The sequence below is a fragment of the Calypte anna genome, chromosome 24 (genome assembly GCF_003957555.1).
Source record: "Calypte anna isolate BGI_N300 chromosome 24, bCalAnn1_v1.p, whole genome shotgun sequence".
Taxonomy (NCBI): Eukaryota; Metazoa; Chordata; class Aves; order Apodiformes; family Trochilidae; genus Calypte; species Calypte anna.
This window is the reverse complement of record NC_044269.1, coordinates 1,483,106-1,500,503: the sequence shown is the minus strand read 5'-3', so window position 1 is coordinate 1,500,503 and position 17,398 is coordinate 1,483,106. Positions and strand designations below refer to the sequence as shown.

Genomic DNA, 17,398 nt, shown 5'->3' with positions numbered 1-17,398 from the left:
AAACCCCAGAGCATAAGGTACTTTTTTTATCCTGAATTTCTTGCAAAACACACTGCTAGGAATTTCTGCACGGGGCTGTTCAATGGGGGCTGCTCCCTCACAAGAGATATTCAGCTTCATCAAAGGCTTCCAGCAACCCTTCCAAAAAAATAGGTGTTTAGTTCCTGAGTTCATAGGAAAAACCTCAAGATTTGGGGTTTGTTGGGAGCTTTTTTGACACCTGTTTGCATTGGTAAATCAGCTAAACTGAGCACAGAGTAATTCAGTCTGGCCATGTCCTTCCCCATACCCCAGAAAATCCTCATTATCTGAAATTCAATTAAAATGCTTTTTTTAATTGTGGGCTTGTATCTTTTTTTTTTAAAAAAGGTGGTATTTCCCAGATTATTTTTTCCCCACTCTCTCAGCACACCTGAGCTCGAATTAACTCCTAGAAATAACTCCAGGACAGAGAAAGCTGCAAAAAATGGTGTTTTCCCTGCAAAATCTAAAAGTGATGCAAAAACTGGAGGTAAAAAAAACAGTCCCCAGAACTACACCCAGTTCCCAAATAGGACCAAAAAACTACTCTGCTGAGCTTTGAAGCCACCTTACAGGCAATTCTTCTGCCCTGGGATGAAGAGAAATGAAGCCTCAAGTGTTGTGAAATGTTGCATCCTACAAAAAACAAATAATTGCAAAACGGTTTGATAATTATTTTACTAAGGAGGTGGCTGAGACATGATGCTCTGCAGCTACTTCATGTGCTTTTTTAGTTTATTTCTATGCATTTGAGCACCATAAAGTCCCGATCCAGAGCTGGGGAGGTTTGGTCATGGGGTTACTTAAGCTCTGTGCTTAATGACAAAAGCCTAATTAAGGTCAGGGCACAATGGCTTCATCAGAGGACCCTGCACCAAGTTTGCCCTGGGCTGAGGTTTTTTTGGAGATGAGCATCCCTGGTTGTCTAGTTGATCAACCCTGCAAGGCCACGTCAGAAAAAATTCCGTAGTTCAGCTTGTGGGCCCAAATAATCTCAAAATAACCCCCAGAATTATTGCTATGATGATGTTCTCAGGTGGGAAAAACCATGGATGCTCTTGAAATTCCTTGGAAATAAGGAGATGGAAACTTGGAGGGATGCAATCCCCCCCGAGGAGAAAGAGGATGAAGCTGTTGGGAAAATAAGGAGGAAAGCAACGGCGCGCAGCCGGTCAGGAGCCCTGAAAGGACAGGGTGAAAATTAGAAAAAATCATTAAGGTAACGACATGGGGGCCTGGGGCGGTCCCGGCGCTGGGTTAATGGAGCTCTGCAGCAGCAGCTGCCAGACACCTTTGCCAAAATCCCCGGGGGTTTTGCCCCCAATCGGATGCTATAACCCATTGTCAGTGCCAGGGGAGGGCAGGCAGTTGCTGCTCCTTGGTTTTCCCCCTCCTGGGGTCACAAATTCCTGCAAAATCTCTTCCAGGGAGAGTTATTTGCAGGGAGGGGGCTGATTCTGCACCAATTCTTGGGTGCTTCGGTACCATCCGGTGTGAACCGGCACCGCAGCCATGGCCCAAAATTTTGCAATCCTAATTTTAAAGGGGGTTTTTGGTGGGGTTTTTTGTTTGATTGTTTGTTTGTTCTCTTTCTAAAGCTAAATTTGTATCTCTGGGTGGTTAAAGCAAAGCTCAGGTCACCCCCCATCGCGATTCAACCGATTTGCAAACTTGGGTGGCACCTGCGGGCATTTGTGTGCCAAAAAATTTCCTATTTCTACAGGAAAAATCCCACTTGCTAAAGGGCAGGGCACAAAGGTCCGTTAGTTTCTTAAAATACTAAATTTTGCAGTTTTTTTTAAATGCATTTTCTCTCTTAGAGGGAATAAAGGTGAGGAGCCCCGGGCTGAGGATGGCACATGGGAATTTCTCACAGCTCCCTGAAGGATGCACTGTTCAGTATTTCCACTATTATGCCAAACAATAAATATATTTCCAATGAAAAGACCTTGTTCCTATGGCAAAAAAAATTATTTTAGGGTTTTTTTTTTTTTTGAGGGGGAGTTGTTTTTTAATGGGGTGCAGGGAGCTTTGTGGGGAGACACGAGATGTGTGCAAGACACTGAAGGAAACCACGGGACACAAGAGCTTTCCTTCTTCTGTAGATGTAAAATATGTTTATGTCTTAAAAAAATAATATATATATATATCCACTCAACATATATATTACTGGATTATTTTATATATAACAAATAAGAGATCTGTCATCCTCATTATCCAACAATATCCACCCAATATATAGCTTATCCTATTATTATATATATTATATATATATTAGAGATACACCTGTCTTCATATTAGCTCATTAAATCCGTCCAATGCATTTTTAATTGAATTATTATATATAATACATGGACTTAGTTGGATAATGTGGATGAAGACACAGATATATATATGTATATATAAAACCAGCCTAAATATATAGAAAAGGGATATATGAGGGGGAAAGGATGCAGGACATAGACATGTATTAAAATATATACAAATTATGTATTTTATTGATATATTGGATATATTCTACTATATAAATATCCAGTGGAGATATTACATGGATGCATAGTATGGATATAATCTTCTCTGGATACAGTATCTCTAATGGATACATGTAACATATCCAATGGATGGATATAAGGTGGTTAGACCGGGGAATATCCAAAATATCTGTTTTTATCCAAGGGATGGCTACAATGTGATGTATCCAGCACATCTCTAATACTTACATCCCATCTCTGTAAATATTAACCCTTCCTTGCTGCCATTTTTTTGCCTTTTTCACAAACTTGCACTTTTCTCACAACAAAACCCACATTTTCTTGAAGTTCTTGGGTTTTCCCCCTCCAGCATGCTGGCAATAATTCATTTTTCCCTGATCAGCAATCCCCCAAATTAAAAGCATTTCCTTCCCTCTTACTTTGGGGTGCCCCTTGCTCCAAAAAATCATCCTGTGCTTCAAAATAGCCCCAAGCACCCCACCAAGGGCTCCATTCTTTCCTTTTCTTTTTCAAATCAATATAAAGTCCCCCTGTGAATTTATTCCTGTTTTTTACTGAAAAAATAATCCCTGAGTCCCAGCACCAGGATGAATCCTGGATCCATCCCAGCCCTGTCCCACACCTGGGCCCAGGGAAAAGATGAGAAAACACAGAGGAAGAATGGGGAAAATTAAGGGGAAAAAAAATTAAAACTAAGGTTTTAGGAAGAAAAATAACATTAAAATTAGTAACTGCTTGAGGAGCAAAAAATAATACTCAATTTTAAACCAAAACCTAAAAAAAAGGTTTGCCTCAACCCCTGGCTGCGGGGACAGATGTTTGATATCAGAAGTGAGTATGTTATAGCAATAAAAATACTATATTGAGACAGATAAATAGATAAATTAGATAGAAAAGGTAAATAGAAAAATAAATATATACCACTAGAGAGCAATATGATTATTGCTGTAATAAATATTCTGTGCTATTTAATATACAGCAATAGAAACATTTTAGCAATATATCCCTATCTATCAAACATTATTCATCATTATTTTGCTTTTATCAATATTTATTGATGTATTGCTTATATCAATCATATTATACATCAATATATTGCCTCAGCCAGTATGTCACATATTTACATAATACTTTCTATTTATATGCTATTATGTATATTTATGTCATTTGTATGTTCATGTCTTAAATTAGGATGTTTTATATTATATAAATATTTGTATTAAGATATTTTATATTCTTTAGAGATGCTATTATACTGATATGTAGTATCTATAACATAAACATGTTCATGGCAAAAAATACACTCTATCAGTATACATTTCATCCAAAAAAAAAGGGGAATGCCAGTTTTTTGCAAACCTGAGGGAGTTTAGAGAAAAATAATGCCAGCCCCCACCAAAAAAAAGGAAAAAAATGGAAAAAAAAAAGTGGCCTCCTTGAAAGACAAGAAGTTGTTTAAATCTCTTTTTTTTTTTTTTTTTTTTTTTTTTAAGCCCACCAGAGCAGGAGCTGGGAAATCCATTAGCCTTAATGAAGTGAAACCCTCATCTTGCCGGAGCCACCTCATTTAGCGCAATTGTTTCGCAGCCATTATGGAAAGACAATTACAAGGAAGCGGTGAGAGTAATTGGAAATGCTGGGCGGGAGTTGGGCAAAATGATAATAAATAAAAATATTCCCCTAATAAGCTCGCTGGGAGGGGGGTGGGCTGGAAGAAAATCAACCATAATTAGAACTGAACCTCGATGAGGAAAAAACAGACAGCGGGTGGCGAGTGTGTGGCACGGTGGAAAAGTGGAGAAAACTTCATTTCTCCCCCTCTCCAAATCAAATAAATATTTTTTTCCACCTGTACGAAGTCCACGGAGAGGGAAAAAAATTGGTTGGAAAGGGGGATAAAAGTAAAGGCGAAAACAAACCAAACCCAAAAGGTTTAAAAACAAGATGGTTTCGCTCGTGGGGGTGGCCGTGAGGAGGCACTGGGCTGGCAACAGGACCAAACTTGTCCTTTTCTGAATGCAAAATGAAATTAATTTTAGTAAAGGATGAGTTATTCTACTATAAGAATAAAAACCAGATTTAAAATATATAAAATATATAGGAAACAAAGCATTATGGATGGCGATTTCTAAGGGATTTACTTGGAGCAGGAAAGGATAAAAGGCTAAATTATGTTTCTAAAACCCTTTCTTCACTCCTTGCTCCTAAAATCCTGTCTTTTTTCCTCCAAAGTAAAGCCTATCCTACACTCGTCCCAGCCAAAGTCCATTAAATTGGAGGTCTGCACCCCAAAAAAAGCCTTTCAAAACCAGGTTTGCACTCAAAGCCTTCAAAAAGGGGGCCTGCCCCTTCCCCAAAAAAATGCATTTAAAAAGGTAGGCACCAACAAAAAACACTTTTAAATGGAAATTTGTGATCAAAAGGTCTTTAAAATAGGATTGCACCAAAAAAAAAAGCCCTTCAAAAAAAAAACGCTTGGACTGAAAAATATATTTCAGCCAGGGGTAGCTGCAAAAAAAGTTCTTAAAAAAAATTTTGCACCCAAAAAAACCCCACTTGTTGCATCCAAAAGAACACCTGAAACATAGGTTTGCACTAAAAAAGCCCTCAGAACAAGGGTTAGCACCCAAAAAAAGTTCTTCAAAGAGTAGTTTATGCCTTGAAAAGGCAAAAAAAAAAGTGCCAAAAATCTGCATTTCCAGATTTTTCAAAGAGGGGTTTGCAGCCAGACAGTCCCATCACAGCATCCCCCTGCTGCTGCTATTCCAATATTTTTCCCCATTTGGCTCTGGCAGCCTCTGGGATACTTTTAAATCACTGCCCCCTCCTGTTTCCCCAAAATAGAGGCAAAACGTCCACATAAAAGTTTTGGGGTTTTTTTTTTCTTATTTTGTTCCTAATTGGAGCCTCTTCAATCTCTCTGGGATAAGCCAACAAGACAGGGACTAAAAAATCCCCCCAAAAAAATAAAATAAGTGCCGCCAAGATAATAAAGTACCCCAAAAAAGTAACAAAAAATAAAATACCCCTAAAAAAATCATAAAGTATCTCTAAACAATGAAATCCCCCCAAAATAATAAAATGTTACCAAATGAATACCCCAAATAATGAAATTATCCCAAAATCATAACACACTCCTACGCTTAAAAAAAAAAAAAGCAAAAATCCCAAATACAAATATCCTCCCCGAAACAATCAAAGTAATAAAATACCACCAAAACGCCCAAAATAAATAATAAAATTCCCCCCAAGTAATAAAATTCCCCTCCCCCAAATTAAAATACACCCGAAACAAATACTAGTTTTCCCCCAAAATGGTAAAATGCCCTGTTTAAAAAAAAGAAATACTCCCCAAAATATTAAAATACACCCCCAAAATGATAGGATATCCCAAATTAACCATAAAATATCCCAAGTAAATCCTAAAATTACCCCCAAAATAATAAAGGAGCCCTCTCAAAAATTAAATACCCCCCAAAATCTCATAAAATACCTCCAAAATAATAAAATATCACCCCCAAATAATACGAAATATTATTAGCTCAAAAAAAAAATTAAAATACCCCAAAATTCAGCTCCAACCTCGGTGCAGAGGAGATTTTCATTTAAAAACCATGACGTTCTTCTGCCTCGCCGCCTCCCACCCCCATGAAGATCATTATCACACAGAGACCAGAGATAAAACCACTTTTCTTTTCTTTTTTTTCTTTTTTTCTTTTTTTTCTTTTTTTTTTTCTTTTTTTCTCTTTCCCTTATGGTGGGATCTCGCTGCCATGCATTCCCCCCTCCCAGCTCCCCATCGGGAAGTCAAACTCATGTTGAGAGTTAATGTTTCGGTTAATATATATGATTTTTTTTTAATATTTATTTATTTTTTATATATGTTCATTTGGCCCAGATTTCTCCTCAGTCACAGATTTTTTTCTCTCAGAGGGATTTGGCGTTTTCACCAATAACTTTTCTGGCCTCCTAATAGCTGCAGGTGATGCTCACGCTGAAAAACTGTGATTTAAACTAAGAATAAATATTATTTAAATAGGATAAAGTGCTATAAAACATTATTTTGATCTTATTAAAGAATGTGAATTCTTACAGTACTATTATCTGATATTATGTCAATATGTCAATAATATGAAATGATATTTAATATTATTAAATACTACCTCTCGTTAAATGTTATCAGCCCCTATTAAATATTCTTAAACATTATCACTATATTAATGTTAAAAGTATTATTAAATATTATCAAATGCTATTAAATCTCGCTGCAAAGCCCTAGGCACAAATATTTAGGAGCTGCCAAAACGCCTGAGGGCACCAAGCAGGGACACTGCTGGGAAGGTGCTTGTTGGGCAAAGCTGCTGGAAATTGGGAGAAAATTGGGCTGGTTTTGGAGTTTTGATGGTAAAAAGGGGAAGAGGAAGACGATGTGTGAAAAAATATGCAATAACACTTCTATAAAAATACACAGGACATATTTTATATATATATATAATCTGTATGTTTTTTCTACAGTATAATCATACATATAGTCATCTATATTATCTATTGTTTCCTATATGATCATCGTATTACAAACACACCAATATAATATTTTTATATATACCACAGTAAAAAGAGATATTACCCTATATTATATGTTACTTCCATTATCTTTTATCTTTTATATATATTGTATATGTTTTATTAAAACCCTGTGGTTTCTCCCCATATCCTATGTAAAATACGCATTTTTTAAGTCAATCCCCACATTTTAGCCTTTATTCTATAGAAAATAGATGCATTTTTTAAATCAATCCCCACCCTTCCGGCCCCTACAGACACCCAAAAACCCACAAACCAACCCAAAATCATTGCCACTGGCAGCAAGGACATGGACACACCTCAATTTGAGTGATTTCAACTCAATTGATAAAAATATTTCATAATGATTCTGAAACCCCTGATACATCCCCGTTCTCTCTCTCCATTGAGATCTACTGAGAAATAATAATATTTAAGGTATCTGGGACTCTCATTTCCAGATACTTGGGCAATTCCATTCTGGTCTATTTAATCCAAAGAGAATTTTGCTCAGAGATTCCCAGGGGAACCATGGAAATAGGGATTTTAAGGGCAAAAAAGGGTGTTGTGATACAGAGATGAGTGATTTTGGATCTTTGCTCAATTTCCAAGAATTTCCTTCCTGAATTTCCTGCATTTCCCAAATTCCCTGAAATTTCTGGATCTCCTGAGCGCATTTTCCTGAATTAAACAAGTTTCTCAAAATTCCTGGATTCCCTGAATGCATTTCTCTTGAATTTCCCAAATTCCCTGAAACTCCTAAATCTCCTTAATTAATTTTCCTGGTTTTCCTGAATTAATTTTCCTGCATTTCCCAGATTTTTGCAGGATTTTGCTATCCTGGCAATGCCTCCGCTTTACAAAAATCCCATTTCTTCCAAAACCAATCTGCTTTTCACTGCAACGCCCCAAAGAACCAAAACACAAAGAGCCTGAAAACCCCAGGTGGATTTTTCCCCAATTAAGGAACCCTGAATAATCCCAAACCTTCCTGAATTTGATACTTCACAACCAGAAATCCAATTTTTTTAGCTGTGTGGCTGCACCAGAGCAAAAGGAGAATACAGGGAGCAAGTTGTCGAGATTCTTGGGGATGGAAAAGCTTTTTTAGGGTTGCAAAAATTAATTAATTTACCAGGGGGACGTTTGCATCCCCCCAGTCCCCATGGGGGAGGTTTCCCAGAGTGGAAAAGGTTTATTTAGCCAGCGGGTTCACAACCATTCCCTATCCTGCCAGGAGAGAATGTGAGGAGATTTAATTAGGGAAAAATCTTGTTAGGCAAATGAAATTATCCATAAGACAATTCTTCTCTGGACAGGGGGGGTGATTAAACAAAGGCATTAATTGCACCAAGTGCTCCAATTTTCACTGCAAGGATGGGAAGGGGAGGGAGTGTCTATTTTTTTTTGGGGGGGGAGGTTAATGGTAAGACCCCCAAAAAGCCCTTGAGCATCACATTAGTGCCTTGATTGCATCAAGCAAATGGCACCGATGGGTTTTCAGGTTCATCACTTAACAAAATAAGGTAAAACCTGGATTTTGGAGCCCTCCAAATTTCACTGGGTCCCCACTGGGCCTGTGGGTCCTCACTGCTGAGAGCTATGGGATACAAATGCTGGTTTGGGGAGTTATTTAGAGAATAAATAATATAGCATTTTAAACAATATATATTCTCATATATGTAACCTAAGGCAATGCAATATACTGTATTGTCAATATATATACATATAATTAATACTGTACAATAATGTGCAATTCAAAAACATGTAGTGTAATTTAATACAATGTACTATATATAATACAGTGTAATATAATGTGATATTATATGGCATTATACTACAGAATCACAAAATATCAGGGGTTGGAAGGGACCTCTAGAGCTGATCCAGTCCAACCCCCCTGCCAGGGCAGGATCCTCCAGGGCAGGACACACATCCAGGGGGGGTTGGAAAGTCTCCAGAGAAGGAGACTCCAGCACCTCCCTGGCAGCCTGGGCCAGGGCTCCCTCACCCTCACAGGCAAGAAGTTTCTCCTCAAGATGAGGTGGAACTTCCTATGTTCTATCTTAAACTCATTGTTCTTTGTCCTATTCCTGGGCACCCACTGAGCAGAGATTGGACCCTTCCTCTTGCCCCCCACCCCTCAGATATTGATGGACATTCAGAGATTCCCTCTCAGCCTTCTCCAGCCTCAACAGCCCCAGGGCTCTCAGATCTATTCCCCAATCTTCTATATTAATTTATATTATATTTTTTATATATATAGGCTTCATTTGTTTAGTTTGACTTTGGGCAAGGATCCTCACTCATCTGGGTGCCCTTTGAGCAGCTTTGCTAATTGGGGTGCACTGCAGGGTCTCTGATCCAGGGACCCCCCCAGCGGGCTGTGCTTCATTTGGGTGCCACCCCATGGTCCTCGTTAATTAGGGTGCTCTGCAAGCATCTTTGGCTGACTTGGGTGCCTCATCAGGATTAAGGTGCCCTCTCTGGTGATTTGGGAGGCCCCATCGAGCTTGTTGCTAATTAGGGTGCTGAGGTCTCCAATGTTCTGCTTGGGCCTTTGCTCATTAGATGCCTCACAAGCATCTCTGCTAATCAAGGTACTTTGTTTATTTAAATTTTTACTTATTTATTTATTTTTCTTCCTATTTTTTTCGATTTTGTCCAATTTTATTACTTACTTTTTTCCTCTTTTTCCATAGCTGTATTTTATGTACATGTTGTCTTCTTAAATTTTTCCTTTTTCTACCAGTTTTCTTATTCCCTTTTTTCTTTTTACTTTATTATTTCCCTTTTTTTTTCTCTCCCATTTTCTTTTTCTGTTCTGTTTCTGTTTTTTCTGTTCCTGCAGTTCCTGGGACCTCACCTCTATGTTATTCTCCTCCCTTGCTTGCAAATGGGATGGAAAGTCTGAAATTCATGTTACAACCCAAAAAAGACCACAGCACCAGAGCATCAGAAAAGTTGTTTTTCACATTTGGAAAAGTTAATATTTTGTGTATCCAAGCAGGTCGATGGATGATTTTCCTCCCCTAAGAGCTTGCTAATTGCTGATCCTCAATCAACCCATCGATAATTATCAATTAGAAACCAATCAACCCGGGATTTCCCGCTCTACAATCAATCCCTTTTTTTATTATGAGGCAGTTGGGATTAAATGAATTTAACTCAATTTTGGGTCCACCCCCTCCCCTAAAAAAAAAAAAAAAAAAAAAAAAAAAGAAGGGTATTTATAGTCTCAACCCCCACCCCTGGGGGTTAATTAAAATTTAGCACAAAGAGGGGGCTTGTGGAGGGGAATCAAAGTTCTGGATTCTGGCTGCACGGCTCAGGGTTCTTACTAAGGGGGCTTCTAAGGGGGGTGTTTTGCCAGGGGGGTACTTGCTAACAGGGTTCTTGGAAAGGGGGTTTTGCCAAGGGGACTCTTGATAAGGGAGTTCCTGCTAAGAAGTTTTTTCCAAGGGGTTCTTAACTAACAGGGTTTTGCTAGGGAGGTTTTCCAAGGGGTTCCTACTAAGGGGGTTTTGCTAAGGGGTTCTTGCTAAAAAGGTTCTTCTTAAGGGGGCCTTAAAGATCACTTCCCAAAGGGCTTCTTCCTAAAGGAGGGTCTTTGCTAAAAGGGTCCTGCTAAGGGGTTCTTCCTAAAGGGGTCTTTCCTAAAAGTTTCTTTCTAAAGGGGATTCCAAGGGGAAATGAGCAGGAATTGGAGCTGATAAAATTTCCCAGTGACTGCCAATGGAATTCCCTCTGCCCAGCCCAATCCCGACCCAAATGGCTGCACAGTAAATAACCCCACCCCATGAGGGAAAACAACACCAAATGTCCAAAAAGGGGGAAAAAGGAAGTCCAGAAAAACACAACGGGTGCAAATTCATCGCCCAAAGGTTTGTGTGAACATCACCAAAATCCCCACCAGCATCCCCCAAAATACACCAGCATCCCAAATGTTGCACCAGCATCCCTGAAAGTGCACAAGCATCCCTAAAATTACATCCAGTATCCCCCAAAACTGGGACGAGAATCCCTGAAGTTGCACCAGCATCCCCAAAATTGCAATCAGCATCTGTACATATTGCACCAGCACTCCTAAAGTTGCACCAGCACCCTGAAATTGCATCAGCATTCCACAATCACATGAGCATCCCCAAAAACTGCAACCAGCATCCCTCCAAAACCAGACAAGAATCTAAGGGCCCCAGCACCCCCAAAACCACATGAACATCCTCAAAATCACCATTGCTATCTTAAAAATTGCACCAGCATCCCTAAAAATTGCACCAGCATCCCTGAAAGTGGACAAGCATCCCCAAAATAATTCCAGCATTACCAAAATTGGACCCTCAGCCCCAAATCACACCAGTAACTCCCAAAATTTTTGCACCAGCATCCCCTAAAAATTAAGTGAGCATCCGAAAGACTGCACCAGCATCCCTAAAAAAATTGCACCAGCACTCCTGCAATCACAAGCATCCCCCAAAATTGCATGAGCACCCCCAACATCCCAAACATCCCACCAGCATGCCCAAAATTGCACCAGCAGCCCAAAAAAATTTTTAACAACATCCCAAATATTGCATCAGCACTCCTAAGTCAACAAGCATCCTGAAAGCTGCACCAGCACCCCCCAAATTACACCAGCAACCCCAAAATAACAAAATAACCCCCAAAATTGTACCAGTATCCTCAAAATTGGACCAGCATCCCCAAAATCACACAAGTGTCACCAAAATTGCAGCAGGCAACCCCAAAATTATGTGAACATCCCCAAAACCATATCAACATCCCAAACATTTCACCCAGCATCCCCAATATTACTCCAGCATTCCCAAAATTGGACCAGCAATCCCAAAATCATACCAGCAACCCCAAACTGCACCAACATCCCTAAATCTACACCAGCGCCCCCAAAATTATATGAACAATCCCAAAATCCCACCAGCATCCCCAAAACTGGATGAGAATCAGTGAAAGTGCACCAAACTTCCCCAAAACAGCACCAACATACCTAAAATTGGAGAAGCATCACTAAAAGTGCCTGAGGATCCCCAAAATTCCACAGCAACTCTGACATCACATCAGCAACCCCCAAAATCATACCAGCACCCCCAAATCACACCAGGACCCCCCAAAATTGTTCCAGCATCCCTAAAAAATGAAACATTACCCCTAAAGTGGGGAAAAAATGGGGGAAAAGTGGGAGAAGGGGGAAAAGGGGAAAAAGAGGAAAAGGGGGAAAAGGGGAGAAAACAGGGAAAAGGGGGTAAAGGGGGTAAAGGAGGAAAGGGGGAGAAGGGGGAGAAGGGAAAAGGGGGAAAAGGGAGAAAAAGAGAAAAAAGGAAAAATTTAATAAAGGAAAAAGCAATCAAGGAAAAAAGAAGAAATGGGAAAACAAGGAAAAGGGGAAAAATTAAGAGGGGAAAGGGGAAAGAAAGGAGAAAAGTAAAGGAAAAAGAGGGAAAAGGAAAAAAGGAAAAAGAGGAAACAAGGAAACAGGAAAATAAAAATCAGAAAGAAAAGGGAAAAGGTCCAAAAAGGGATAAAGGGGGAAAAGAGGGGGGAAGGGGAAAGAAAAGTGCAGAAAAGGGGGGAGGGGAAGGATCCATTCCAGAGGTTTCACTGCAGCTGCAATTCCTGACTGAGCTTGAGGGGCTCCTCCTGCCCCAAACCAACCCCCCCAAAAAAAGGGGAGAATTAGAATTAGGAACCTTCCAAATCCACCCAAAATTTGGATTATTGTGAATCGGCTCAATGGGATTCAGGGAGAGGAAAAAGGCAAAAGACAGACAGAAAAAAATTAAAAAATAAACAGCTGGATAAATAAATAAATAATAGTTTTATATTATTTAAGTTCTTACCTAAAACGTTATTGTATTTACTACTTATCTTTTATTACTTTCTCCTCATCCAAGTAGGATTTTACATCACCTTGGAAGAAAATCTCTTCCGCCTGTGTTAGAATAATGCGAATTTTTGGGTGAGAACTTGGAATTTTTCTGGCGTTTTGCTGGGATGACCTAGATATTGGGATTTTCCTGCCTGGAGTAGAGCTGGTGGATGTGGGATGGAACAGGTTGAACAGCACAGGATGGTTGAAGCATGGGGTGGAAAAGAAAATTATCCCAAAAAATTAAAATAAAATTTAAAAAAAAATAATAGAAAAGAAAAATTAAAACGTGGAAAGAAAAATAAAATAAGGGTGGGGGTGCTTAGAGATGTGGCTTAGTAGTGGATTTGGTGGTTGCACTGGATGACCTTAACGGCTCTTAAAATTATTTCAATTCTTTTAAATTATTTCAGGATTTGATGATACTATGAAATTTTTTAAAAAATAAAATTAAATAACTAAAATTAAAATGAATAAGTGAAATTAAAACTTAAAATTAAAATGAAATTAGAAGTAAAAAGAAACTTAAAAATTAAATTGAAAAAATAAATTGAAAATTAAAAAAACAATGGAAAATTAAATTAGAAATTGAAATTAAACTTAATCAAATTAATAATTAAATGTAAAAAATTATATTAAAAAAAATTAAAAGTTTAAAAAATCTGAATGGTGATGGAAGATGTCTCCAGCTCAAAAAGCCCCCAGGCTGAAGTTTGAGATCCAATTCCCAACCTTCCCTTCCCCATCCTTCCCCCACTCCCTGGGAGTCTCTGCATCCCCCTCAGCACCAACATTTGCCCCCGTTTTCAGAGCTTTTCTTTAAAAAGCCCCAAATCCCATCAGCTCAGCTCTTGCCCACCTGGAGGGGACTCAAACCTGGGTCAAAAATTTAACTGGGTTTTAACTCCCACCCCTCTGGGTGTTTAACCTGAGCCAGAGCAATCCCATTAACAAAGCCAGGAAATAATTCCTTTTTTTTCATATTCTCCCCTTCAGTGGTGGAGAAAGTTATTTGGGAAATGAGTCGTTGGGACTGCAGCAAAATTCTCCCCATAAATTTGCAAAACCGAAAGAATCATCCATCAACCAGCCCTAATCCCAGAGCTTCCATCAACAGGAAAAATCTGTGGAATTATACAGAAGTTTGTGGGAAATAAAAAAATGCCCCCGAAATCCAAAGTCTCACAGGCAGGGACTTAAATTTTTTTCTTTAAAAAAGGGAAATTCTTAAAAAAAAAATTTAAAAAAAAAAAATTAAAGTGATTTCTTCTAAACAAAAGGATTTTCCTTTTTTTAAAAAAATGGGAATTTCCCTAAAAAAAAGTACTTCCTTTAAAAAAACCTCCTTTGATAAATATTTACTTTTAAAATGAAGTTATTTTTTTAAAAGAGGAAAAGGAGAATTCCCTTGAGGAAAAGGGCAATTTCCTTTAAAAAAAACAGGCATTGCTCTCTAAAAAAGGAAGATTTCCCTTATGAAAGGAAGATTTTCCTTGGGAAGACAAAGATTTCCTGTAAAAAGGGGATATTTCCTTAAAAAAAGGTTATTTCCTTTAATAAAGGTAAGATTTACTTTTTAAAATGAGATTTCCTTCCAGAAAGACTTCATTCCAAATCCGTGATTTCATTCTTTAAAAAGGGGAATTTCCTTAAAAAAAAATTTTGTTTTAAAAAAGGAAAATTTCTTAAAAACAATGTGAAGTGGAATAAAATGGGAGGGAGGAAAAAAAATCCTGGGAAACTCAATCACATCTGCTCTGTATGTTTCAAATCCAAAGAAAAAAGTGCAATTTTTGAAACAAAATGCACCAAAACACCATTATTTTCCCCAAATTCCTCTCCCCATCCACACGGAGCCACGAAACCTCAAATCCAGTTTTTTGGGTGGTTTTTTGGGTGTATTTTTTTCTTTTCCCAGATTCCCCACACACTTTTTTTCATGCCTCTGATGCCAAACCCACCGACTCGGCGCTTTGGGAGGCGCGAAGCTTCGCCCCAGCCGCATCCCTTGGGTTTTCCCTCTTCCTTCCCGCCAGTTTTTGGGAGATTTCATTATAAAATAAGTGGGGGGGGGAAAGGAGATTCTAAGCTCTTTCACTCCTTTTTTTTGCTCCTTGTCACCAGCAGACAGCTACCCCCGCATCCCGGCCAAAAATAATCCATCCAACCTTCCCCCCCCCCGCTCTTCTCTTCTGCCCGTCCTCTAATCGCTCCGGCTGGGAGTTGGAAAAGATCCCACCGGGTTTAGGGTTTCCCATTACCCGAGCAAGGAGATTACTGGGGAAAAAAGATCCTTGGGAGCCAGAAAAAAAAATAATTAAAAAAAAAAATCGGGAGGAGCCCAAACAAAGAGTCCAAACTGAGTCTTGATAAAATTAGGGGGGAGGACGGACACACACACAACGGGACCCCAGGGATCCTTGCTTTCAACTTCCCCCGCTTCTAAAAGTGTAAACGCGCTAAAAAAAATACATATATATATATATATAAGTAATTGTAAATATAAAAAAAAAAAAAAAGCCCCCTCCGGATAGTTAGGAAGCTGTGAAAATAGGGGGGAGGGGGGGGATATATGCATTATTTATCCCCGTCTCAATGGCACACAGGGAGGAGCTGTGTTAGGGTGTCCCGGGGTGGGGGGAACCCCAGGGGTTGGTGTTAAGACCCCAAGCGTGTCTCCACCCCCCAGATGGGTGACGCGTGCTGCTTGGGGGGGGGTGACGACCCAAAGTAAAGGGTACCCCAGGAAGGTGACACCTCCCCGCCCACATGCACACGGCGGGAGGGACTTCCCAGCTGCAAAATGTTTGGCGGTGGGGGCTGCAAGTCGCTCCCCCCGGGCGAGAGGGACATTTGCAAAGGGTCAGGCGGTTACAAACTACTTGGGGCGTTGCCACCCGAAGGGGGGCTCCAAAACTCGCCCCCCCCCGCGGGACATTCAACAGCCTAAGGGGGCTGCACACCCCCCCACCGCCCCCCCGATTGCAACTGGTTTGCAACCAGTTGGGGGGTACTGCAAACCAGCTGGCGAGGTGGGGGGCTGCAAGGGGCCACTGCAAATAGCGAGGGACTTGCCAACCCCCCCCTCCTCAGGAGGGGCTTTGCAAACAAGTCGATGGGGTTGCAAGCAGTCGGGGTCTCCAGAGGGGGCTGCAACTGGCCGGTGGGCGCAGGTCGTAAATTCCCCCAGGGGGGGCAGTGCAACTGGTTTGGGGGTTTGCAGAGGTCTCACAATGGGCTGGGAGGGGACTCTGCAAACCCCCCCCCTCCGCTCTCCCCGGGGTGCAATGCCACAGTCCGAGAGCATCGCAAGCGGCCGGGGGGCTGCAGAGCGCTTTGCAAGTGGCCAAGGAAGGGCGAGGGGGGGGCCGGGTTTGCAGACCCCGGCGGGGCGGGCATTGCACTGGGGTGGGAGGGTTTGCCAACCTCCTCAGGAGTATTGCTAATGGTCAGGGGGGGTCTGCAACCCCCCGAGGAACATCACACCCGCTCGGGGATCTGCAGAGGCAACCGGGCTGGGGCAGCTGCAAAGTACCGGGGAGGGGGTTACAACCGGGAAGGGGGCTTTACAATCCGGGAGGGGGGGGTAACAACCGGGGAGGTTTACAACCCGTGGGGGGGGGGGGAGCTGCAATTCCCCGGGGGGCCGAGGGTCTGCACAGGGTATTGCAACGGGCCGGGGAGCCGCAAAGCCCCCTAGACGATTGTACACACACGGCCCCCAACCCCAAATCATCACAACCGGCCTGGGGAGGGGGAAGGGAGGGGGGGGGTCACCGCAGAGAACCGCAACGCCAAACCGCAGCGGGCTGGAGGTTAGCCCGGGGGGGCGGGGGACTGGACCCTGGGGGGGACACACAGCCACCCACACGCAAGTTACTTCCCGCATCGAAGGGGCTGGAGGCGGAGGGGAAGGAGAAGAAGAGTGTGGGGGGAGGGTGGGGGGGGGGTCCCCGCCGCCGCACGTGCCCCGCCGCCCGGGCCGCTTTTGTCCGCCCGCCCCGCCTCCCCCCCGCTTCACCCCCCTCCCCTCCCTCCTTTCCCCGGCCCCGCGTGAGTGACAGCCCGCCCGGCCCTACCTGCCCGCCGAGCCGCATCCCCCCGCGCCCGCAGCCCCGGCCGCACCGCCGGCCCCGCCGCCCCCGGCCCGCCGCGGCCACAGGCCCCGCCCCACACCGGGACACGCCCATCTGCTGACCACGCCCTCGAGACAAGCCACGCCACAAATCGGAACGGTCGCGCAAGTCGCTGCAAGCCACGCCCACCTCTTCGTAACCAGCCACGCCCACCAACCGTGACACGCCTCCATCACAGGCCACGCCTACCGCGGGAGTGCGGCACAGCGCCCCCTGGCGTCCGGCAGCAAGAGCACCGCGAGCAGCCTGGCAGCATCCCCGTAATGTGCCCCAAAACCACAGCTGTGCCCCCCCAAAAACAT

General features: G+C 42.0%; 1 protein-coding gene across 1 annotated transcript in view; it reads right to left on the bottom strand.

The window, feature by feature from the left end:
• Positions 1–17,091, bottom strand: part of PKNOX2 (PBX/knotted 1 homeobox 2) — a 70,266-nt gene extending 53,175 nt beyond the window's left edge. The window contains exon 1 of the mRNA XM_030464782.1: positions 17,040–17,091. The gene's annotated coding sequence lies outside the window, so the exon portion shown is untranslated. The remainder of the gene's footprint in view (positions 1–17,039) is intronic.
• Between the last annotated feature and the right edge of the window lie 307 nt (positions 17,092–17,398).